Source organism: Triturus cristatus, chromosome 6 (assembly GCF_964204655.1).
Source record: "Triturus cristatus chromosome 6, aTriCri1.1, whole genome shotgun sequence".
In the NCBI taxonomy this organism is placed as follows: Eukaryota; Metazoa; Chordata; class Amphibia; order Caudata; family Salamandridae; genus Triturus; species Triturus cristatus.
Window position 1 is genome coordinate 194,977,130 of NC_140589.1, and position 27,008 is coordinate 195,004,137.

Sequence of the window (27,008 nt, forward strand, 5' to 3'; positions counted from 1 at the left end):
AACATTGTGTATTTTCTGACAGATAACTCTTTTAAAACGCGTCATGTTGTCAAGTTTTAGTAGCATTAGAATCCAGTCTTTGCTTATGCGTTGATTAAATGAGTCAGGCTTTGACACAAAAGTGCAGTCCTGAAATATGTACATTGTGTGCAGTTCCCTTACCACTTCCATAGTAGTGAATGAGTTTTGGTAAACTCCTAGGGATAGTGTTGTTTGTCTAGAATCACACTGTGAGTCTGTGTGCATTTGGGAACCACTGTGAGAGAAGCGTTTGGTAACATCGTGTATTTGGTGACAGATAACTATTTTAAAACCTGTCATGTTGTTAAGTTTTAGTAGCATTAGAAGCCAGTCTTTGCTTATGCTTTGATTAAATGAGTCAGGCTTTGACACAAAAGTGAAGTCCTGAAATATGTAGATTGTGTGCAGTTCTCTTACCACTTCCCCTGTAGTGAATGAGTTTTGGTAAACTTTTAGGGATAGTGGTGCTTGTCTAGAATCACACTGTGAGTCTGTGTGCATTTGGGAACAACAGTGAGAGAAGCATTTGGTAACAATGTGCATTTGCTGACAGATAATTCTTTTAAAACCTGTCATGTTGTCAAGTTTTAGTAGCATTAGAAGCCAGTCTTTGCTTATGCGTTGATTAAATAAGTTAGGCTTTGATACAAAAGTGCAGTCCTGAAATATGTACATTGTGTGCAGTTCCCTCACCACTTCCACAGTAGTGAATGAGTTTTGGTAAGCTGCTAGGGATAGTGTTGTTTGTCTAGAATAACACTGTGAGTCTGTGTGCATTTGGGAACCACTGTGAGAGAAGCATTTGGTAACATCGTGTATTTGGTGGCAGATAACTGTTTTAAAACCTGTCATGTTGTCAAATTTGAGTGGCATTAGAAGCCAGTCTTTGCTTATGCTTTGATTACATGAGTCAGGCTTTGACACAAAAGTGAAGTCCTGAAATATATAGATTGTGTGCAGTTCCCCTACCACTTCCACAGTAGAGAATGAGTTTTGGTAAACTTCTAGGGATAGTGGTTGTTGTCTAGAATCACACAGTGAGTCTGTGTGCATTTGGGAACCACTGTGAGAGAAGGATTTAGTAACATCGTGTATTTTCTGACAGATAACACTTTTAAAACCGGTCATGTTGTCAAGTTTTAGTAGCATTAGAAGCTAGTCGTTGCTTATGCATTGATAAAATGAGTCAGGGTTTGACACTAAGGTGCAGTACCATGTACTATTTTCTTCACTGTGGCAGAACATAAAAATCTAAAAGTTTTACCCAGGCACTGTCCTGGAAGTAGTCTGATGATTTAGTCAGTTTCTAAGTACTTATGTTGTGAACCATTCATTGCCAAATACACTGCTTCAAATGTCTGTGCAGTATGCATGTAGTGTTCTAACATACTATACACTTGTCTTTTACACCTTCAATTCCCTAGTCAGTATCCATACACTTCCAGGAAACACCCTGTCACTCACTTTGCAGTCCTCTAGTGACCCATTCAGCACCATGTACTAATCCATTCACTGTGCCAAAACCCAAACACTTATAAATTCACCAAGACACTCTCTTTCCAGTACTCGAATGATTCAGTCACTGCCTAAGTATTCATGCACTGAGCCAGACCTTAGCACATGGACTTCTTCAAACTCCTATCCACTATGCATGCAGTCTTCTAACCACCTAGACACTTGTCTTTCACACTTTCAATTCCCAAGTCAGTATCCATACAGTCCAGCAACCATCCTGTCACTCCCTTTGCAGTCTTCTAGTGACCCATTCAGTACCAAGTACTAATCCATTCCCTGCGCCAAAAGCCTACCACTTATAAATTCACCCAGGCAGTCTTCTTTGCTGTACTCTAATCATTCAGTCAGTACCCAAGTACTCATGCAGTGAGCCAGGCCTTATCGCATAGACTGCTTCAAACACCTATTCACTATGCATGTAGTCCTCTAACCACCTACACAGTTGTTTTTCACACCATCAATTCCCTAGTCAGTATCCATACACTTACAGGAAACACCCTGTCACTCCCTTTGCAGTCCTCTAGTGACCCATTCAGCACCATGTACTAATCCATTCACTGTGCCAAAACCCAAACACTTATAAATTCACCAAGACACTCTCTTTCCAGTACTCTAATCATTCAGTCAGTGCCTAAGTATTCATGCACTGAGCCAGGCCTCAGCACATGGACTGGTTCAAACCCCTATCCACTATGCATGCAGTCTTCTAACCACCTAGACACTTGTCTTTCACACTTTCAATTCCCTAGTCAGTATCCATACAGTCCAGCAAACATCCTGTCACTCACTTTGCACTCCTCTAGTGACCCATTCAGTACCAAGTACTAATCCATTCCCTGTGCCAAAAGCCTACCACTTATAAATTCACCCAGGCACTCTCCTTGCTGTACTCTAATCATTCAGTCAGTACCCAAGTACGCATGCAGTGAGCCAGGCCTTTGCACATGGACTGCTTTAAATGCCTATCCAGTATGCATTCAGTCCTCTAATCACCTACACAGTTGTCTTTCACACCTTCAATTCCCCAGTTAGTATTCATACACTTCTAGCAAACACCCTTTTACTCACCCAGTGTGGCTCCTTATAGTACTGTAATCATTCAGTCAGTTAGCATGTAGTCTTTTAGTCAGGTAGGCTTTAGGGCATAAACTGCTTCAAAGTAGTATGCACTATGCATGTAGTGTTTTAGCCGCCGTCACACTTGTGGTTCAGGGCTATAGTTTCTTAGTCAGTTTTTATATAAAATGTGTTTGTACAGTAATGGAATAGTGTAAATTTGAAAGTTATTAATATACATTTATTTGTGTATTTTTTACAGATACTGTTTTTCAACGTTAAAATAGAGAAATCATGCCAGGAAAAAAAAGAAAAGAACAGAGAGAGGAGGATTATTTGAAGAAACATCAACCACAAGTATTGAATGTACAAGATAATGTGGCTAAAAGGAAAAAATCTTCTGGTAAGATCACGAAGCAATTTATTAAAAATGTTTGTAGGAGCAAACAGAATGTAGATAATGCTGGAACTACTGAGAATTTTTCAAGTCAGAAAACATTCAAAATAGGAAGAGAAGTAAAAAAGCAAATGTTCAGTCAAAGGAGATAAAGTATGGTAAAAGAAGGCAAAATCAGTGTAAGGAATTACGCAAAAAAAATTATTTTACAAGAGAGTAGTGCATAATTTGCTGAAAGATGTGAAGAAATATAAAAAGAGAGCTTTATTTTATAAAAAGAAGAAGCATATTGAAAGCATTGTGGAAAAGGCTTTTGAAGTAAAAAGGAAACTGTTTATTTTAGTGTTAAACAGAACTCGATCACTAGATAAACCAATATATGTAATGAAGGCCAAAAGTAGGAGGAAAAGAGTTATTAATTAAAAAAAAATGGTGATGTTTTTTTGGAAGAATGGAAACACAGTTCTAGTTCAGAGCCTTTTTTTAATAAAGAGAGTTGTTCACTGAGCGAAAAATTATTGTATGCAGTTGACACCAGTGGTAGAGGTTATGAGGTTAGTGACGGTTGTCCAATGGAGAAAGAGAAAATGGTTGAAAGAAATGCAGAAGAAGTGATAGCTGATGAAGTTTTAGGGAGATGTGCTAAAAACCCTGTGTACACTTGGGATTGCAATAGTGTTTGCAGTGTACGACAGGAATCTATTGAAAAATTATGTAGTTTTTTACGAGCCCATACTAAAAAAAGTGTAAAACAAAAGATTAAGCTGTTGCAAGGACTAGACCCTTGCAGAGTGAGAAAACATACTGGTTTGCAAGGTCATTCTCTGGCTTGTCTTTCTAGGAAAGTTTGTCAAAGTGTTTTTCACCATTTCAGAATGCTGGCAGTACATCATACTCAAATGCGGAAGTTAGTGAGAAGGTTGTATTATGCAAAAAGTCCAGCACTAAAGTTAAGTGAGTTGAACAGTGCTCTTTTGCATGGGTCAGTATCAGATGTGAAGCAGGTCTGTGAGGATACTAAATTTTTGTTACTTTGGGCCTCAGCAAGAGAGTGAAGAAACTGACACATTAGTAGAACAAAATGTTGAAGACAATGTAGAACCCGTAATTACAGAAAAATTTGAGGATAAAATCACAAAGTTTAAGGTAATTTCAGGTGAAAGACCAAATGTTTCTTGTATTTGTTGTCGGCGAAGTCACTATAAAAATCAGACTAGGGGTGTCAATCTGTATTTAAAAAGTGAAATAGAAGATAATGATAAGTGGATGGAATTTGCAACTTATATGTTGGTAGAGGATTGTTTTGATTTGGGATGTGAGCAGCGTATTTGCAAATATTGTTATAACAAATTAGATAAGAATAAAATGCCTGCTAGAGCTGTTCATAATAATCTAGAGTTGGTTGCTATTCCTCAAGAGCTGATAGATTTAAATACGTATGAGTCTATTCTCATACAATGTGTTCACCCGTTTCAGGCTATTGTTCGTATGGAGCCCAAAACAAGTAAATTACCTCCATCAGAGTTGCAAAGAGAATTGAAAGGAAGAGTTGTGTATTTACCATTAGATTCAAGGAAAAATATTGAAACTATTGGTGTAGACCATGCAGAAAATGAGTCACTAGTCATTCTAGTTTATGGTGTTCCTACTAAGAATAAGAAAATCTGGCAAGAGTTAGTGGATGTTAGAAAAGTGCAAAAGGCGTCATTGTATCTGTTAAAAAATAATGAGTAATATAGAAATGTGTTTGTTGGAGAAGAAGAAATAGATTTAGCAGAAGATACTGAAACATTAAGTGGACAAATTGAAAAAGTGGACCTGTCCAGATGTGAAGAGATCTATGAACATTACAGTGTACATCCACTTCATTCCAAAGAGGTGATGGGGAATACGATTGAGTTGTTTCAAATGAAAAAAGCTACAGGAAGTCCCATGAGTGTATGGGAAGAGAGCTGGGAAGCTCGTTGTTTCCCGCCGTTGTTTCCAACAGGAAAAGGTGGACGATATGATGAACGTCCTGTGCAGATTCCTGCATCTGAATATCGGACAACAAGATTATATGCAGAAGATCCAATATTTCGTCAATGTATCCCTTATATGTTTCATCTTCTGTTTGAAAGTGACTTGTCTGGACTTTCATATGCAGTAAATCACATATTAAAAACTGGAATGCATCTTCAAAATGTAACTGCAAAGGATTTTACGGTTAAAGTGCATCAGAGAGATGATCATTTAGAATCTCAGTTGATTAATCTGATGGCATGTCAGCGTGGGACTAATGAATATTGGTATGGTCGACATGGAGAACTGAAATGTATGCTACGGAACTTGGGAACTCCTACATGGTTCGTTACACTAAGCTGTGCTGAGTATGCTTGGGATGATTCACTTGAATTTCTTCGAGAGGCAAATTCCAATATAAAAAATATTGAATGCAAGACACCTGGAGAATTGTGCTCTTTGGATCCTGTCAATGTATGCAGATATTTCAATCATAGATTTGAAGCTATGATGTCTTTCATCTGCAATAAAAAGAATCCTCCTCTTGGAGAAGTTGTGGATTTCTTTTGGAGAAAGGAGTATCAAGCAAGAGGTGCTCCTCACATACATATGTTGTTATGGGTCAAGGACACCCCCAAATTTGGAACAGATTCAGATGAAACTGTTTTGTCTTTCATTGAAGATTATGCTACATATGATCTTCCCAATAGCAGAGAAGACAAAAACTTAAAACAAGTCTTACGATTTCAAAGCCACAGGTGTGGAAAATACTGTCGACGAAAGTACAAGTCAAAGGATAAGTTCTATACCAAATGTCGTTTTGGATTTCCACGTCCTGTATTATCCAAAGGAAGAGTGAACAGTTTTATGTCCAGTTATTTTATCCATGTGGAGTGCTAACATGGATATTCAGTATGTTGCGGACAATTCCATTGCTTTTGCTCGATATGTAACGTCTTACATTACTAAATCAGAAAAGACTGAATTGAAAGAAATGTGGGAAGAGATTTCTCACGATAAGACTCTAAGTAAGAAATTATACAGTTTCAGTTTGAAGATGTTATCGCATCGTGAAACTGGAGCATATGAATGTTCAGATCGGTTATCATCTGCAAGTCTATATTCCAAAAGTAGAAGAATCATTTGGGTGAGTCTAGGTCTTGCAGGAATGCGAAATCGGGTACTGAGATCTGTTCAAGAAATTGAATATTTAGCAGAAAATGACCCTGAAAGTACAGATATTTTGAAAACCAATATGTTGGACACATACTATCCAAATAGAAGTCATCATCTTGAGAACATGTGTCTCTGTGAAGTGCTGCAAAACTACACTTTTAAACGGAATACTACAGAGAACATCAACGATGGAAAATATGGAGTGATTGGTTCCGAAGGATGTCTAGTGAAACAAAGGAAAAGAAATTTAATTAATCACAGAAAACTGAGTTGCAACACTGCTGACAAAAGGGAATTTTACTATTTAGCCCTTTTGAAAATGTTCAAACCATGGCATTCAGAACTGGAATTACTTAGAGATTTCCCCAGCTATGAAGATTCATTTAATGCTTGTAAAGATAGCATACAATGCAGTGCTTTTGCAAATTATGTCAAAATGTTGAATGATGAAATTGATCAAGAAGCTATAATTGCAGCTGAGATTGCTAGAGACAGTTCTCAAGACAGTCAAAGTTCTGCTGCACTGAGTCAAGATCCACTAGGACAACCAATTATTGAAAATGGGGAGAGGAGTTGGCCTAACGGCTAGGGCGCTCGACCTCGGACCTGGGGAACTGCGTTCGAGTCTCGGTAATGTCGCTGAACATCCTGTGATTCTGGGCAAATCACTTAATCTCCCCGTGCCTAACAAAGAATGAATGTGTGTCCTAATGTAACGTAACTGGTGCTATGTAAAGCGTTCTGATACCCGATTGGATTCGGGTCAAGTTCGCGCTATATAAAACTCTGCAGAAAAAAAAAAAAATGAAGCAGCGATTGCAATGAATGAGGTGGAAACAGCAATGTATCAAGCACAAGAAGATGCAATACAGTTAGGAAACTTGGAAGAGCAACTAAATGTTGAACAGAAACAAATATATCAGCAAGTGAAAGAGCAGATTGACCATGGATTACTTCATGAAAAGAGAGGGTGCTCATGTACATCATTTCAACCTATCTGAATGTATGTGAGTGGTCAGGCTGGAACAGGAAAAAGTTTCTTAATTAAAGTAATTACAAGTTATCTGCAAAAAACAACTGAGTCGCATTTGTCTTGTGTTGTCACTGCTCCAACTGGGTTGACAGCACATAACATTAAAGGAATTACTTTACATCGTTTACTAATGCTACCAGTAGAGCATGAGAACACATTGGAATACCACAAGCTATCTGGAGAAGCTTGTTGTGAAGTTTCAAGAGTCCTGAAGAAAATGAAACTTCTCATTATTGACGAGGTGAGCATGGTTTCAAACTTGATGCTTGCCTTTGTGCATTTAAGAATGCAGCAAATTCTTAAAACAGAGTATGACGTGTTATTTGGAGGAAAACATGTCATAGTTTTTGGAGATCTACTGCAACTGACTCCGGTAAAAGGACAACCGGTATTTAAAACACTTGCCCATGAAGATACCAGAAAGTCTCTTGGCAGTGTTGGTAATGTGAACATTTGGAGTAATTTTGAATACAAAGAACTGACAACAAATATGCGACAGGCAAACAATGCTGAATATGGAACTTTTCTTCAAGATATAAGCATTGGAAATCTTTCAAAACAAGGGAAAGAAGCTTTGGAGAGTCGATTACTTTGCAATGTCTTTCCAAATGAAAATGCAGTTCCTGCAAAAGTGTACCTGGAAATTGCTAAAAATAAGTCAGTGATTTGCTTAATGCCAACACTGCGTGAGTGTTCAATATTCAACGAAGAATTATTAAAACTGGAAAATGAAGAAATTGTAAAAATGGAAGCCATCGATAAAATACTGCATGAAGGAATCACTATTATTTTGACGGGTAAGTTGAGATCAAAACTGGATTGTTTAGAAAAAAATATATCAAAAACTGCTGGTTTAGAAAAGACACTATATGCGTGTGTAAACTGTCGGGTAATTTTAAGGCGTAATTTGGATGTAGAGAAAGGTTTAGTTAATGGTTCAAAGGGCAAAGTGGTGGATTTTGTGAATTATCAGAAAAAAGAAGGAATTTAATTTTTAAAAATTAAATTTGATCAGATTGATGAAGTTAAAGAAATTGGTCGTTGTTCAGTTCGTTTTTTGCTTGTTAAAGATTTATATGTCCGTCGGAAACAATTTCCATTTTCTCTGGCATATGCAGTGACTATTCATAAATCTCAAGGATTAAGTGTAGACAGTGCATTGGTGAACATTGGATCTACCGTATTTAAAGAGGGTATGGCATATGTTGCTTTGTGGCAATATCCTGTATTTCAAAAGCGTGTGGTTGGTCGAAAAAGAAGGTTAGAGAATATCTGTTCTGAAGGTGTCAAGAAAAGAAAAGAACAAGATAATGTTGAGATTGCAGGTAAAAAGAAATTGGAAACTGTTGGAGAGATTGTTGGTTGTCAGTTTGAAAATAGTTCTGGTGTCAACTGCTATGCTAATGTAGTGGTCAATGTTGTTTTTTATCTTGAAGGTTTGCAAGAGCAAATTATGGAGAATCGGCAAAAAAGATTTTGTTCTCTGTTGCATTCTGTTTATGAAAAATTGACAACAGATAGAAGTAAAATACAATCTGTTTCAGACATTCATAGTCTTTTGGATGTGTGTTCTGGTTCTACACAATCTACACAAAATATCCAACAAGATGCTCAGGAATTTTTAATGTATATGCTTACCATTTTTGAAAATGAAGGTGTAGAAATAGAAAATATTTTTTTGCCTTTCTTACAAATGGGAACATCATTGTGAAAATTGCATGTATACATGTAGCACCAATGTAGACACTGAGAGATTTCTGTATTTAACATTACCAGACTGTAAATCAGTGTCTTTCAATAAATTAGTTGAAGTTGCAATTCAAAACATGGAGTGTAGCCAATGTAAATCAGAAATGTTATCCACATTATTCTTAACAAAATATGGAAAATACATAATTTTAATGATGCAACGTTGTACAGCTGACGGAAGAAATTTGGATACTTTAATAAAACAATTTGTAGCAGCACAACTATCAATATCGGGAAGGACTTTTGTAGCAATTGCAATAATTTTCCATGATGGTCCTTCCACCACATCTGGAGATTACACTGCCTATCTAAAATGTGACAAAGGCTGGACACTTTGTAATGATGCCCAGTTGGTTTTAAAACAACGTTTGCCTAGTGAATTACCAAATTCCTACCTAATATTTTTAAAGCCAAATTTTTAGGAAGATAATTCACTCTCTGAGCATTTTATTATTATAATTTAATAGGACTACCATTGGACAATTTACATAAAGAAGGAGTGCAAAAATACCATTTGGCCTCAAGGAAAGGTATATTTTTGAATTATGGACTTTTTGGTGGTCATTTATTTGGTGATTATTTTAATGCGGCAACATTTACAGTTTTTATAAGTTAAAGTTATACAATTTTGTAATCTGTAAGCATTTCATATATGTATGATTTGTATTTTCTGGTATTTTACTGAGAATAGTATGTTGGGTTTTTTTTAACAATCTTTCTGATTGTTTTTTTTTTGCCCACTGTTAAGTGATGAGTACGATTGAAATCACTATTTCTAGTGAAATTCAATATATTCTGAGAACAGCAAAAAAGGCAAACAAATTACTTTGTGGAAATTATGCTGTGTTGTAAAAAATGTATTATTACATGTTATAATTTTTTTTTCCTTTTCTTTCACAGATCCAAATTTTGAAATAAGCAATTTATATGAATTTAGATTGCAATGAATATATGAAAAAAATGTATATCATTTTTTCTTCCTATTATTGTGTAGGTAACTAAGTCTCAATATGCAGAATGACGAGGTCTGCAAGAAGCTACAAAGTTGAAACATGTTTCTAAAAACACTCTGTTTATACGTATGTAGTTTTCAAATCTGACCATCATCAGATATCATGTGACCTGCAAAAAAAGAGATTTGAGGGGTTCATAATATTTCCCATTGTACCTATTGAAGGACCGCAATCATTTCAATTATTCTTCTTTGAACATCTTTGCAGACAAAACTCTGTGCTTACCTTCTATCATTCGCAAGGAATTTTGAAACCGGAAATATGTCACTTTTTGTAACATAGTTATTGCGCAAGACACTCTTTGATATTTACAAAGAGAGGAAAAGGCACTCTGTGCACTTTTTATACTCCATGTAAATACAACCTCATTATGCACACCCCTTTGCGTTGAAAGGGGGTTCTATAAGTGTTGTTGTGCATGATTGCACTGAATACTCATAGAAAAAGACACATGTCTAGATTTATCAGAAATCATGAATCTCGATATGTGTGTGAATGCTGCACCATTCTAAAATTGGTGTAGGAAAGCACAACAAGGAGAATTGTTTTCATTTCTCCACATGTTTATATCTTCAATGCATGCTGAAATGTTCAGCATACATTGAAGGAGAAAAATGCATTTTCTCATTGTTTTTGTGCAGGAAGGTGTGTCTCCCTGCAGAAAAACAAAGAGCACATGACACAGACATCCTTGCACTATGGTGCAAGGGTGCCTGTGTCACCACATGGCTGCAGTTTAAGCAGCCGTGCAGAGAGAAGCATAGATTTGCAACATATTAATGTACATATGTTGCATCCCTGTGCTTTGGAAATACTACAGCACACTGTAGTTAAAGAGGTTACTGTGTGATGCTGCAGCACTTCCTCATAGTTCTGCACTTATACATTCACCATACGCTACTAATGCATTAATTCAGTCAATTACGTACTACACATACATTCATCTAAACTTTCACACACTAACAAAGAAATTTAGCTCTTTTTTTAAACCAGGAAAGTTAGTGCAGAGCACTTTTAAAAATTGAAATTGAGGACGGATGTCCAAGGTTTGGGCTGATGGATGCACTCTTGATGTGCTCGGCTGCGATGAGGTGGAAAGCGCAGGAGCAGGAGTGTTTCTCATCCGTCTGCACTCTTCTCGTGCAAGATTGTTCGGAGGAAGGGTCCTCATGTGCTTCATCATACTTTCCGTGCCGCACGAGTATTTATTGTTAGGATCTCCTCACGACAGGACTCTTTTGCAAATCTTGCACGTGACCAAGGTGGCATTGGTCTTATTCTGCCCCTCGGGAAAAGTAAAAAATGTCCACACCACTGAAGAAAAACGTTCTTTGGGTGGTGCCTCCTCCTCAAATTCATCCTCAGAAATATGAGGAGATGCAGGTGATGCCTGCTGCCCTGAAGCCATTTTTGGTTGAAAAAAGTTAGAGCTAAGTGTAAACTTAGTCTAAAAAATCTTCTTCTGTCCAAAGAGATGGTTCTCTAAAGAAGGTCAAAGAAGAATGATTGAAATAGGTGGGGTCTTTCAATAGTTAGAAGAGGAAGTGTAATGAACCAATCAAATCTCTTTTTTTGCAGGTCACATGGGATCCGCGCACCCTGCGCTTATGCAGCACGCACCCAGCGCGCATCCGCGAATTTGAATAAAAAAAAATTATAGGATTAGATGTAAAAATATATTACTTTTAAGACTAGTTTAGAGTTTGTGTTCAATTAATATTCACATGAAATACATATATATGTTTTTTTAAATGTTAAATACTTCGCTGGATCCGTGCACCTACCGTATCATAGACGCAGATGACGCATTGCGGAAGCGCGTAAACGTCGCGTTACATACATCGAACATGTTGCGTATAGGCTGGGATTCACGTACCGGTCGCATTGGAATCGCGCACCAACCACGTACCCGACGCATACAATGCGCAGATGCTAACGCGTAGGAATCGAGAACGGTGCGCATAGGGTGCGCGGATCCAAAAACATTGAAAAAAATATATAAAATAAAGTTTTGAACATATAGTTAAAAAATATTTTGAAAAATATAAAAAAATATGTTTGAAAAACCCATTAAGTTCAAATAATATTTTTTAATTTTTAAAAGTATTAATTGAAAAAATAATTTTAAAAAATGGTGATAAAAAAGTATTTTAAAAAAACGTAATTAATGAAATTGACACACTGAATTTGAAAAATATACAAATCCAATCAAAATCATTAAACATGATATCTTCAGAGATAAGTTATAGATAGGAATTAGCATTGAAAAAACCTTTGAAATTCACTGAAAAAACCATAGGTTTCATGCACGTTATAGTTAGGAATTGGCATTTAAAAAACCTTTGAAATTCACTGAAAAAACCAAAGGTTTCAGGGGCGTTATAGTTAGGAATTGGCATTTAAAAAACCTTAGAAATTCACTGAAAAAAACATAGGTTTCAGGGGTGTTATAGTTAGCTGGACATTTGCCTCGTACAAAACCCTAGAAATTCCCCTGTTATAGTTAGTTCAGCTAACTATAACTCGCGCCCCCGCAATGCACTACTGATGATATCACATATTACATCACTCATGACATCAAACCCAAACAAAATTCAGCGTCCTCAGCGTTAAAGGCATATAACATTCATCAAACTTAGGTTTCTAGCATTCAATACTTCTGAGAAAAAACACATAGCATCTCTCAGGGTCAAGTTTCACTCCTTTAGCCACAAAGGAAACTCCAGGTGCAACCGATATAAGGGTCGTGATGGCATTGCTGGTAAGTAGGTTGCAAGGATTTGACCCTGCCACTTATGTTGCAGTTGTTTAATGTATGCCCCTCAGTGTGAGTCCCCTGCAGGAATGCACGAAGACACCATAGTGCCTGAGGTAGGAGAAGATTCTGTGTCTTTTAGTGGGCTGACCCAAACCCTGAAAGTTTAATGGTAAGCAATTCCAAGAAGTAGTCATAGTTCCCCAAAAACTTGCATGCCCATCACACCGTGCTCCACATATACTCTGTCTACTCCTCACCTCAGACAGACAGTGCACCACGTACCTGAATCCAGTATCACAGAGCCAAGTTTCCCCAATTACCCATACAACCTCTCTCAACTTGAAACTTCTGCCTCCCATAAGGGGTGAGTTTAAACAACTGCCACAAAGAGTGAGGCAAATACTGAGGTCCCACCACCCCATCCTCCCCTGTTAGACCTGTCCCTTTCTGCAGGATCACCCTCAAATCTTTTGCCTTCCTCCTCTTTTTCCTGGGCTCATTTTGTTGGCTGTAGGACTCTGTGCAGATTTTCACTGCTAACCAGTGCTTGCACTCTCTTCTTAAAATATTATGACATTGGCTTATCTACAATTGGCTTATTTAATTTACTATAAAGTCCCTAGTAAAGTGCCAGGCTCAAACATTCCCTTTTATTACATATAACTCACCCTTAAGGTAGGCTCTAGCGAGCCCTATGGACAGGGTGATGCATATTTAAAAGGTGGGAAATGTACTTTTGAATTGTAGATGTCCTGGTAGTGAAAGACTGCAAATTCCGTTCTTCACTATTTCAAGGCCTATCTCTCCAATCGGGTTAACATTGGGAATTCCTTAAACATGTTTTAAGTGTAATTCACAATTGAAAAAAGAGTTTGGAGTTTTGTGCCTCTGGATTCACAATTTAAAATCACAGCTTATGGTGTCTTACTCTGAACCCCTTCCAATGAATCTAGCCAGTCATATTCTTCCTATGGGGTGACAAAGAAATACACCTTCCGCTCATTTTGCACCCTGAGTTTTGAAGGAAACATTAGCGCCCAGGGAATGTCCTGGTCCTGAAGACATTTCTTGGTAGGCATAAAGTCCCTATTGAGGTCTGCACCTTTCGGTTGTAGTCTAGAAAGATTATGATGTTTCTGCCTTTAAACTCGGGGGCTTCATGGTCCTGGCAATGTTGCAGGAACTCGTCTCTATCCCTGAAGTTGCACAGTCTAGCAATAATTGCATGTGGCAGTTCCCCCAGACAAGGCATTGGTGCCAACATACGATGTGCCCATTGGATACTGAAGAGTTTGAAGACACGTCTTGGCTTCAGGGCCATTGTATCCAGTCCTGTAGAAACAACTCTAAAGATTGTCCCTCCGCTCGATCAGGGAAGCCTACAAATCAGAGGTTGTTTCTTCTGGAGAGCCCCTCTACCTTTTCAAATCTGTATTCCATTCCTGTCTAGAGTGGAAGTGCTGACACTGTCTTTTTTAGGGTTGCCATTTCTTGTTGAAGCACCGCGACATTCCACTGAGCCTCAGAGTCCCTCTCTAATATTTTACTGAAGTCTGCACAGAGTAAGCCCATCTTAAGGGTCACAGTGTCTATCTTCGCCAATACGGCAGCATGGGAGTGTTTAAATGCTTCCCTACGGTGCCCTCCAGGGGTAGTGGGTGGGCATAATTGTCAATTTTGTTGACCTGCATAGATTTAGCAGACTTATCCATTGCCATCTGTGTACCTCAAAGGCTAAAAGCATTCCAGGGCACACTGCCCCATGCCCAATCATTCTGTCTGCTAGAGGCCCACTCCGGACCCCCAAAGACAGAAGTAGTCTTCCGTCTGTCAATCTAATATGTAAAAGTGCAAGGCCAACTGTCCCTGATCAGCAGAATGTGTGGGGGTGCTAGGGTTACCCGTCCTTCCCATCTATGTCCAACTGGCAGCCAGCTACACAAGCACTCTGCTGGAACCCCTTGAGCAGGCACACTCCACTCTACCACCAGTGAAATGCAAGCCCTCCCCCTCTGCCACAATCTCTCATGGCTGCTCTTAATGATGTGGGATTAGGCTGGCTCACATCCAGCTGTCATTGTTTTCCTATACACTCTCAGGTAGAGGAGGGGTGAATCTCCATACTCTCTATTTTGGGGCCCTTAGCTACTCACCCCAATATGTGTGGGCTGGCAGCAAACTGCACAGGATCATCCAGAATTCAATGCCACCACACCTGCAGAGCCCGATCTTCAGGGCAGGGCCACTGGCCTCAGTCTTATTTCTCCCCCCAAGGGACTAGGCCCAGCAGTCAGACCTGGCATCAGTATTCTCTGTCTCACCCCTGTACTTAGGGCCAATAAGGAAGTCTCAGGTCTATAGCACCCGAGCAGCCCCTGAGCCGTGCTCTTGAGGCCCGTGCTGCCGTAATGTGAATTTCCCCAGCCAAGTGAGTCTTGAGAGTCAAATGACCGTGTTTCTCCAATCTGTGTGTGCAGCTATTCTGGGGTCAGAATAGGAATATCACGGGACCCGTCCTACCAGTGCAATCAGCAGGTGCAGCACGGTGGGGTAAGCAGTCACCACCCGTCTAACTTACAAAAACAGCATCCGCAATTGCAAGTGAGCATGCACTATCCACAGCCCACAACTGCATTCGGGCTCCGCACCATCTCTTCGGGAGCCGCCAGGTCTGCCTGGGGTGCACCACAACAGCACCATGCAAGGGGGAAGTATTCAATACACCAGTGTCTCCTGTTCACAAGTCTCCTCAGACAAACGGAGCTGGGGTGTGACATTTGCATCCAGCTGGCCCATCACCAGGCTGATGGGCTTTCCTAAGGTAGATTGGGAGGGAGGAGCTGGCACTTGCATCTGAATAGGGCAGTGCCTGGCCCCACACAAAGAGGTGCATACCCCTCCGTGGTGAATCTAGAGCCAAGACAGGGAAGACAGGGAGCTTGTGATCTTTAAAGGCCTCTTTGAAGTCTCCCCCACTTCAAAAGCACATTCGGGTATAAGTACTAGAACTCTGACACCACAAAATCAGAACTTTGCTGGAAACCAGAACATTCCGCCAGGAAGAAGCTACAGGAAGAACTGCCACTTTTCTAACTGCTTTGCTGTGTTTACCTGCTGCCTGTTGATTGCTGGGCTGTGCTGTAGGAGGAATTGCCACTGCGTTGGCCTGCTGCCTGTTGCTTTGTGCCTGGTAGTGAGAAGGACTGGACCTGCTCTCTACAACCTTGAACCCAAGTTTCTCTAGGTTCTTGCTGGCTTGCCCTCTGTTCTTGACGTCTCAGGGCCATCAAAGACTTCCTTCAACTCTGCTTCAGCTGCTGGACTCTGCCATCTGTAAGTACTCCCTTGCCTGAGGTGCCAATCAACTCCTGGGTCTCAGAAATGGGTTCTGCAGTTATTTTTCTTTAAAATCGATGCATCACTACCTCTGAGCCAATCAGAACCAAGTGCAGGGCCCTCTGCTCCGATGCAGTGCCAATTCAATGACAAAGTAGAACCTGACTGTGAGGTTCGACGATGACGCAGCGCCGATCCGACTTCCCGACTGCGAGGTTCGATGACGAGACTGCGCTGATCGCTCGACATCACTGCAAGGCTCGACGACAACGAGGCGCCTGTATCATAAGGTTTTTTTATGATGACACGGGATACAACTGTGAAGTTTGACTTCGACACATCGACCCAACTGCGTGAATCGGATCTGAGGCAGTGAGTCTACAACGACGACACTTGCTCCATCCAAGGTACTTTCTTAGTGGGTCCTGAGTGGGTGTTGTAGCTGGCCTTCCCTCCACCTTTAAATTTACCCCGATCCAGCACAACCTCAAGTAACGTTTTAGCGCTATTGACTTCTTTTTTGTTTTTGTCCTCATCTCACCAATAAGCGTCTGCAAATCTTACATGAAGTCGTCATACCATGCTGAGCGCCCTACGCACAGAACAGCCCCTTGATGTTGGCTTGGTGTAATCATTGGACCGAGAAGGACCAGAGGGGATTATACCAGTCTCAAATCCAGGCCACAGATCACTAGAGCCTGCCAGATATTCACTTCGCTTTCCCTGACTCCTCCCAGAAGAGCCATAGCAAACGTAGCTTTATTGACTTCTAAGCACTGTTTTTGGTTTTCATTTTTAAAAATTCAGATCTCAACTTCTACGTATTGTATTTTTCCAGTTTTGGTCTTGTGTTACTCAGATAAATATTCTATATTTTTCTAAACTTATTTGGAACCTTTTTGTGGTATTTGCACTGTATTACTGTAGTTTAAGTGTTGCACAAATACTTTAAACAATGCCTCTTTAGTTAAAGCGGAATGCTCTGTGCTAAGCTACCAGAGGGTGAACACAGGTTAATTTAGGTTGTGTATCCAACTTTCCCTTACCAGAATTGTGGTCCCTATTAGACAGGGTGCATACCTTGACCAACTACAGACCCAATTTCTAACAGTAAGTATCTAAATTACCATGAAAATATCGCACTTCACCCTTCCTCATCAGTCTAGGAACTTCTTTATGTAACATTTATGCAACCCATGCCTGGCTGCATGCATTGAATAGCCAATGCTTTCAGACTCTAGTCCCATTGCAACTTGACCACAGCAATGTTGTTAGACTTGGCCCTTTTTTCAGGATCATCCCCTGTTTTTTGCCTTCTGTACCCTACCATGTTTTTGCTGGCATTAGGGCCCTCTGCACCTTTCCCTGGTAACCAGTGGTAAAGTGTGTGTGCTCTCCTCCTAAAACATGGTACAACTGGCATATACCTGATTGGTACATTTAATTTACATGTAAGCTGTTAGTAAATTGTACTACATGTCCTCAGTGCCTTTACACTAAATGATACTAGTGGGTCTGTGGCACTCATTGTGCCACCCACTAAAGTAGCACTGTAGAACTTGTCTCAGGCCTGCCACTAAAACCTGTGAGTGCAGTTTTGAAAACTGCTGTTTTGACTTGGTAAAATAAACCTTTTGCCAGGTCTAAACATTCCTTTTAATACATTCCTTTTAGTCCTTAATAGCTGCAAAGGCAGTGTGCACTGGATCTAAAAGGTAGGACATGTGTACTTATGTTCTACATGTCCTGACAGTAAAACAAATCTGAAAGTCATTTTTCCCAGTGGTAAGGCCTATCTCTCCTATTGACAAACACTGGGTTACCATATTATTTTTAATTAGTGCTAACTTTAGATTGGGAGCTCATAGAGATATGCTGTTTACATTCAAATGAATTGTAATTTAAAACTCTCTTAAATGGTGATATCAGATTTTAAGTTACAATTCTGAGAATGTCACTTTCAGAAAATTGCCATTTCTTCTCTCACCCAACTGTGACTTCTGCCAATGACCTGGAACACAAATGACTGTGAATGAATCTAATTTTAGGGTTTTTGTATTGCTTCCAGACAGTGACACAACGGAGGGAGGAGTTTACACAGCCCAACTTACACTTCAAAGGGCTTTGCTTCCTGCCCACAAACACACACACACACACAAAGTAACATGACACCAGACCTGCCTTCTTTTTTGCGCCCACAGACAGCTTGTACCCATGGCAGGGGAAAGCTAGGAACTCTCCAGAACCAGGTGCGGGGCAGGATGGGGAGTCCCCCCACACAAATGCTGGCACCAAATATAAATACTGGACCTCCAAAACAACTCATCAGAACACTCCTGGCTCAGTGGAAGTTACATAGGACAGACTGCCCTGCTGCCAGAGGACTATGCTGCTGCTTGAAGGACTGTCTTCTTGTCTGAGAATTGAAGATTAGACCAGCTTGCCTTCATCCCAGGCTACCCATAGTGGCTCCAAGGGTCAGTTGGCTGACCTCCTGTGTGAGCTACTGTGTGGCAAGACTCAGAGTCCTCTCTGCAAATGGCCATCTGACCTGCTGCAACTGATCCTGCCTGGACCTGCCTGAACCCTGCTGCTTGATTTTGTTGGAGTGAGTCCTGATCCCCAAGACTTACACCCAAGGTGATGGACCCTTGGCTGACATTCGTGGGACCTCCTTGAAAGAAGGAAATTGAAACTCTGCTGCCTGAGGGTAACTACCAAGGCGAAGCTCTAGTGAAACCATCTCTTCACGCCAGCAGTAACTGTCTGTTGTGACCAGCAATGCAAGACCTGCACTTCACACTGCTGCAACAGCAGCCTCTGACAATTGCCATTAGGAACCTACTGCAACTACTGTGCACCATACTTGGCTGGCTCTTCTTGCTACATCAACAACTTTGCTCTGCTCTACAGTGAATAATGTCCACAGAGCTCAGCCTCCTCTCTGTGGCCTTCTCCAATGCAAACAGAAATCTTCACGCTGGACTTAGAAGTAAACTTTTCATTGAGACAAACCTGTTCACTTTATCCGACCCACGCTCTATCCTAGTCAGCCAGCACATTTGACTTTTCCCCGGTCTTGGGTAACTAGATAACAACAAGTAGGGCGTTGTGTTCTTAGGTGTTATTTTTCTCTCAATCTTTTAAATTGCGTATATTTGGTACAACTGACTGTATTTTTGACATTCTGCTATTATTGCAATCCATTAAAATGTAATCTATTTTTCTAAGTTAGTTTGGGATTTTTATTTCTTTTGTTTTAACTATATTACTGTTTGTTTGCTGCATAAATGCTTTACACGTGGTGTTTGAGTTAAGCCTGACTGCTAGGCACCATTCTACCAGTGGGTTATGCACAGGTTAATTTAGTGACTTTTTATGGTTCATCCCGACAAGGATTGCAGTTGTTGCATGATTGGGGTCCTCACCCCCCTCAACCAATTAGCCAATTTCTTTCAATTGTTCCATTTGAGGGTGCTGAAAAAAGAGACAAAGAAAATGTCATGCTACACAATGATTCCTCGTACTGTGAGGAGCAAATGACATGGAAGGCACCTTGTAGCATGCTCAACATAATTAATTGATCTTCCACAATCAGAGACATGGGGTTTATTTTTAGCCCACCAGTTCAGAGTAGCAGACAGTGAGACGTTGTGTGTTTGGTCACCCTGACAAGACAGCCATGTGAAGTAGACTATATTAGCTAAGTGTCATTAAACCTGTTCCTGTTATCCCTGGCACATACCACAAACTGATATGCACTCACTTACAATTGGATTCTTCCCCCAAAAGCATGGCCTCTGCTGCCATCAGAAAGGAGGAAAAACATATTTTATAGCAGGCTTGAATGCCTTGTCCTGAACAATTACTTCTAAAGCTTTTAGTGTAGGATCCACTGCACCAATGTCCACCATTCTTCCTGGAAATGTTTTATCACCTGATCTGCCTTTGGACAGGCTGCTCAGATTCCTTATCGCTATAAACAAGAAATTGCATTAGATGCTAGGTTTCACAACTTGCACATGGTGAAGGCTGAAGTCAGCATGGCAATTTAAATACACTCTAGCTAGTTCTCTGAGCAGGCAAACAGTGAACAGTCATTTGGCTGTTCACCTCATGCACCACTATCATGTTGTCAGTCCAAAAAACAAAGTTTGTCTCTCAGTTTTCCTAGCCATATCATGAGTAACAACATCATGGACTATAGCTCCAGCAGGTCTATGTTAGCCCCATTTGCAAAAGGCACTAGTCCATTCAGTTTCAGACTAGTGTGTTCTTAATATGGGAGCACATATTCTGTACCTGTTGCACCTGTGAACCTATAACTGTGTTCAAAGTCTTTAAGAATAAGAAGTAATTCCTCATGCCTCATTTCAGCCAATTCAAGTAGTGGTTCATGCTAAACTTGTTTATTTATCTATCACCAGGAGGTTATCCTGGTGCTGAAACTAGCCTCACCTAGGGAGACATGACTAATCGACAAGTCATGTATTCCGTTTTTTTTAAATTCAAGGATTGGAGAGAATGCTCTGATGTAAACTGGCAGATCATTCCAAGCTTGAGGTGCAATGTAGGAGAATGCTTGCTCACCTGATCTGGGCCTGTGTTGGCGTAGAATAAAGTAATGTAGCTGAGCTGAGGTGTCTGGATGTCTTGTGGATAGAGAAGGGGCCAGGCTAGTGTTGTGTAGTGCCCTGAAAGTTTGTGTGAAGAGATTGAATTGTATTTCTTATGTATTGGGAGCCAGTGGAGCTTCTTGAGGTGTGGTGTGATATGATTGCATTGTGGGAGATAGAGTGTAATTCTTGCAGCTGGGTTCTGGATGGGGTGTATTCATCTGGTGAGTTGTTTACTGATCTTGGCATACAGGGTATTACCGTAGTCCAGTTTTGCTAGCGGTGAGGACATGAGTGATGTTTCTGCATGTGGTAGTCAGGACCTACTTGAAGATTTTCCTTAGCATCTTCAGGGTGTAGAAGCACGAGGCGGACACAACTTGGGTGTTCAGGTTGAGATTGAAGTCAATGATGATCCTGAGGTTATTAGTCCTACCTCAGCTGTCCACCAGGTGGAGTCCCATAGCAACATTTTCGCCCTGAAAGATTACAACTTCTGTCTTGTCAGTGTTGAGTTTGAGGCATTTGCCCGTCATCCATTCGGGGACTTCAGTCATGCAAACAGTGAACTTGTGCCTGGTGTTGGGGGACATGTTCAAAAGGGAGAGAGTATGAGCTTCTTGTCATCGGCATAAGAGAGGACGTTGATGTGCATGGGCACAGATGGTACTGCCAAGAGAAGTAATGTATGTGTTAAACAGGGTTCAGGCTCAGGAAGGATCCTTGCAGTATTCCAGAGATGAGGATGCATGACCAATGCGTAAGGGGCCAGGCAGAAGTACTGGGTCTGTCCAGTCAGGAAGGAACAGATCCAATGGAGGGTGGGTACTTGGATTCCAATGTAGGCATTGGATGAGGATGGAGTGGAATATCATTCCGTACACCGCAAAGAGGTCTCAAAGGATGAAGGTAGTTATGACTCCTCTGTCCAAGTTTATCCAGATGTCATTTGTGGCAGCAATTAGGTCTTTATCTGTGCTGTGATAGGCTCTAAAATATGACTGTGTGATGTCAAGGAGATGGTGTTGGGTCAGGTGGTTAGTAAGGCATGCATTGATAAGCTTATTCAGGACATTGGCCAGGTACTATAGCATGGAGATGGATTGGTCTGTACTTGCCAAGTGTTGAAGGGTCTGAAAAGACTTTTACTGCAGGGGGTCACATGTGGTGTGTTCTCATGCATCGGGGAATGTGGCAGAGGCGATGGAGGCATTAAGGATTGGTGTTAGTGCTGTATAAGTCCTCTCATGAAGACGTATTAGAGGCAGGGATCTGATGGGGCCCAGCAGTGAATTGACGACATGGTGGTGGCAGTTTCTTCAGTGGTGATGCCTGGCAAGGTGGAAGTGGTTGTTTCCTTGGGCATGGCGGAGAGTCTTGCTGCAAAGAATGTTAGGTCTGGTTGAGAGTTGGAATTGTCAGATATGAAGGTTATCTTGCTGTGGATGAACTGTGAGAGTTGGTATCAGAGGTCTAGTGAAGGGTTGATGCTGTTGGCTGTGGCCAAAGATGAGGTGAGGTGAAACCTTTCACGATTGCAAAAATCTCTTTGTTGCTGATGGTGTTTGGAGAGTGCATGGTGGTCTGGATATGCTTGTGGTAGCCTCTGATAGTGGATTTTGTAGATGGCACACCCATGTTGTCTTGCCTCCTTTTCCACCTTTGCTCCAGTTACTTGCAGTGGCACTTTGTCATTCTGAGTTCCTCCTTATGCCATCTGGCTTGAGGTATGGATCTTGTGGCTATGCTGTGTTTGAGAGGAGTCAGGGAGTCAACATAGGTGGTGATTCAGTTGTTAAAGTTGTTGATGGGTTGGGATGGACTGCTGCTCTGTTTGAGCCGGTGTTCCACGAGTAAGTTGTTGTTGCCTTGCCCTCATCTAGGTCTCCATTCTCCACTGCTAAGTTTGTTATCTGTACAGCGCCAGGAGGGTCCTTTGGGGGTGACAGTTCGTGCTTTATAAATGCCACATTTCATTTCATGTCTTTGTTCCAGTTGTGTTGAGTTAGCCTAAGTAGGTCTGTGGTGATGTGCAACAGGAATAGTGAACTTGACAAGGGCATTGTCTATCTACATAGAAGGTAAAAATCTGGTCTAGAAGGTCTAGAAGGAGTGCTGCAGAGCTGGTCAGTCCCTGTATGCATTGAGATAGGTCTTCAAGTAGTGCTGTTGTGTTATGGTCTTCCAAGTGGAAGTTCAGGTCTCCGAGGAGGATGAAGGTGCTGGTATTGAGAATGTGGGGTGCAACAAAGTCTGTGATGGCGTCAGCGAAGTAAGTGCATGAACTTGGTGGTCTTTAGATGAGTGTGATGCTCAGGATGAAGTTAGTTCAGATTTGGCATTTGAATGACAGATGTTCAATAAAGCTACCAGTTGTCTCCACAGAGACAGTGCCACTGATGGTGTATTTGAAGATGATGGCCATACATCCTTTGGAGTTGTACTACCTATCCTGCCTGGTGATTTTGCATCTGGGAGGGATGGCTGTGGAGATGTGAAAGGGCAAGATCATGTTCAGACAGGTCTCTGTGAGGAACAGCAGGTTTATTCATCATTACACAGCAGGTCCCATATCTCTGTGGCATGTTCAGTGAAAGATCAGAAATGGAGGAGTATGCATGCAAGTGTGGAACATTGTGTGGTCAGTGACTACTGAGAGTTGGTATGAGGGAGTGGGGTGTTGGGTGCTGTTGATGAGAGAGTGGTAAGCTGTGGATGTGGGAACGTGCATGAGAAGATGCATGCGGCACAGGAGAGTGTCCCTTTGGTATTGTGTGGAGCGACGCAGCAACAGTGCACAGAGCAGTGCACGGGGGTGAGAACGAAGACAGATGTTACTGAGTAGTGGTCATAGGTGGTGGACCAGGGTTCCTGCACATGGGAGTGGATGGGGCAGGGACAGGCACAGATGTGTTTGCCTTTGTGCACCTGTGGAGTGCCAGTTGCATGCCCACTTCACCCATCTGGTGCGTCTCAATGCTGTGGCCACCATTTAGTAAGTCCTGTGAAGGCGGAGGCGAGCAGGGGGCTGTGGGCAGGACACAGAGGCAGTGTGGGATGGTGAAGAGCACGGGAGGCAGGGGGTTAGAGGCAAGAAAAGAGTGGGAGAGGACCCGAAGTAGAGGAGAGACCAAAGAGGGTGTAAGAAAATAATCAAAAGTAGCAAAAAAAAGCAGAAAAAGCAACAGTGGCACACAGAGCAAAGAAATAATAGTAAAAGTGATGAAAACAAGAAAGTGGCAGAAGAAATACTCTACTTAACCCAGCTGTTGGGAAACACTAGGGGGAAGATTTATCAAGGGGTTGAATCGCTTTTGCACAATGTGCTGGGAAAAGGTAGGAATGCAGGTTTTGTGATAAATACAGCACATTCCTGCCCTTTCGCTGTAATGCAGTGCAGTGTAGCAGCAAGGTGACAGCTATGCTGTGCTGAGTTATATGTTGATAAAAATGGCCCTGAGGGACTGTCCCCATTATTGTCACTATGCTAATCCACCAAACATACAGGTCTGCTAGGGTCTGAAGGAGGACAAATAAGTCTAAAGGTATACCCAGGCAGAAACAACTCACACTGATGTAAGAAGTTGACCACAGCTTCAAAAGCACCAAAGAGTAGTAACACTGAAAACAGTACATGACTTTCCCTAAGACAGCTGCATGTTTGTCCAGAAGGAGTACATTTTCTCTTCTCTTGTACTCCAGGTGCAACAGTGCCCTCATGATCATATGATCACTAGAGCCTGGCAAACAATTAAAGCCGTAAGACCCATAAAAAGAAGAGCACATAAGGTCCAAGTTATGTACTTATTAAATAAAAAATTTACCTGCACCCAGGAATAAAAATCAACAGTCAAACTGAATTTGATCCATGAGATTGGCTTCCTTGTAGCAGAATCTCTGTTTTGTTCTTAAAATGATAATAGGCACAATGTGACTAATACAAAAAAACAGAAAGTGTTTGAAATATAATAGTGATATATGGGAGGAGATCATTGGAAGCCTGAGTATTCTAAAACCAATTTAAAGTTTGAATTTAGATATTAAGGAAGAAATTAATTTTATCAACAGTCTTCTATATATTCCCTTGGCCTGGGCGGTGAACTCCGCTCCATTCATGGAGTTTGCGGAGTTTTCGGCACTCCTTGGAGTGCAGAAAACTGCTCTGCGTAGTGCAGCGGAGTTTTTTCCCTGCTTGCGCTCGCAAACGGTAAGTGCGTAAGCGAGAGCTGTCGGTCGCGTATCATTTCTACCAGAGCGGCAGGATGACCAGTGTGAATGGCAGTTCGCACTGAACTCCACCACTTGTGAAACTTCGTGTAGTTTTTATTGTAACATGCGGGACATGAGACACCAAATCAAGATGCAATAGACTTACAGAGAAATACATTTTACACATTATTTACATTACCTCCTCCTCCTTCACCAGAAATGCATCAATGAAGCTTCGTTGATCATCGCTGTTTAGTTCTTTGCGACTCTTCAAAAATGATTTACGAAGGAAAAAATGTATGTCTTTTATGTTCTGAAGGATAGTCTTGTGGCTTCCCGGTAAGAATTTCACAAAGGGGTATAAATTGTACAGCTGAATAGCTCACAAGAAAAAAGAACATGATAAAGCATTTACTCTTTGCATATTTTTCAATCACGGCCACTATCATCATTATGATTGCTTCAGCTTAACAAATTTAAGCCATACAATATAAAACACAAAATCCTAAAACTCAAATAAAACAAAAACACAAAAGTACAAGCCATCACAAAACCACTTAAAATGCATTAAAGATTGAAAGTTCATTTTTTGCTTTCAAAATATTTTCCTCGTAATATTATGAGTCGATGATAATAATGTTTTCTAGACATCACATATTCTACAACACAGTATAATCAAATGGTTAGCAAGTTTCAATAGGCTGGCATTCTCTTTTTAAATAGTCGTGAAAGATAAAATGAAGAAAAAAAAACATATATTTTTTTTTTTTGCAGAGTTTTATATAGCGCAAACTTGACCCAAATCCAATCAGGTATCAGAGCGCCTTACATAGCACCAGTTACGTTACATGAGGGCACACATTCATTTTTTGTTAGGCACGGGGAGATTAAGTGATTTTGCCCAGAATCACAGGATATTCAGCGTCATTACAGAGACTCGAACCCAGTTCCCCAGGTCTGAGGTCGAGCGCCCTAGCCGTTAGGCCAATTCCTCTCCCCATTTTGAGAGCGGTTGTTATCACTACCCTCTGCCGTGCAAGCAAGCTGATAAAGTGTGATAATATAATTATATTAGCATGGTTTGTCAATCAAAAGCAAGAATTGTGATTCGATAAAATAAATTTCTCCTACCTAATCAATAAAACCAAATGTAAGATATAATCATACATACACAGAAATGGACAGAAGACCAACTTCACAAAAAGGCACCAAACTCAGAAATTATACCAAACAGTATGTTTTACAAAAACCAAAAAATCTCCTGTGTGCAAAACCACAACGGCGCCTTCTGTCCAAAGGAGCCTACCCCAATTGCCAGGGTTGATAGAACAAGTGAACTTGTATCGTGGTGGCACCACTTCAATTAAATATAGTCAGATAATCCACATCTGACTATATTTAATTGAAGTGGTGCAACCACGATACAAGTTCACTAAATGTAAGATATAACCACATTGCAAAAATTAACAATTACATGAAATATCATACCCTGGTGGTAACTGTGTAAGGGAGGATTCTCACTGCCCTCAACTGTGCAAATAAGGCGAAGATGTAAATAGCGCCTTCTGACCTGAAATGAAGTAGTACAAAGTAGGATAATTTTTCTCCTCCTTGCTGACATTTACAAGCGGCTGAGCCTCTAGTTTTGCTTGACCAATTATTTTTATGGGACATTACAGGGAGTGTGCCTAGTCTGAATCTTATGTGCAGCGATCTTTGTAATTCTGTGAATAGCTGGTCTAGACCTCATTTGAGGGTCTAAAACTCTGAAATCGAGAAATAGTTTACCCTGCGCTGTACTATTGTATAGGACCAGCATTACTATTTAATTAGGTACACACTTGAATAAGACATCTCAATTGATCCTGTGGATACGTGCATGGAAGGGGTGGTAAAGCGAAACTGCAATCTCATGTGAGCATGAACTTCCATGACGGGACCTGCGACCTATTATGCTCACATGAGATTGCGGTTTCGCTTTACCACCCCTTCCATGCACGTATCCACAGGTGCCAAGTACTTTCACAACGAGATCGCTGTTTGTCCTCGGTCCCTGATGGGACCCATCCTTCAACCATTTTTGAGGCACCATCTGCGCTCTGCTAGACGCATCCGCCTCAATCTTCCC

General features: G+C 40.9%; 1 pseudogene across 1 annotated transcript in view; it reads right to left on the reverse strand.

Moving 5' to 3' along the window:
- The window catches only part of LOC146816626 (cytochrome P450 2K1-like), a 268,300-nt pseudogene that overhangs the window by 39,894 nt on the left and 201,398 nt on the right, over nt 1-27,008 (reverse strand). The window contains exon 5 of the transcript XR_014962925.1: nt 25,080-25,253. The product of XR_014962925.1 is annotated as a cytochrome P450 2K1-like (transcript). The remainder of the gene's footprint in view (nt 1-25,079; nt 25,254-27,008) is intronic.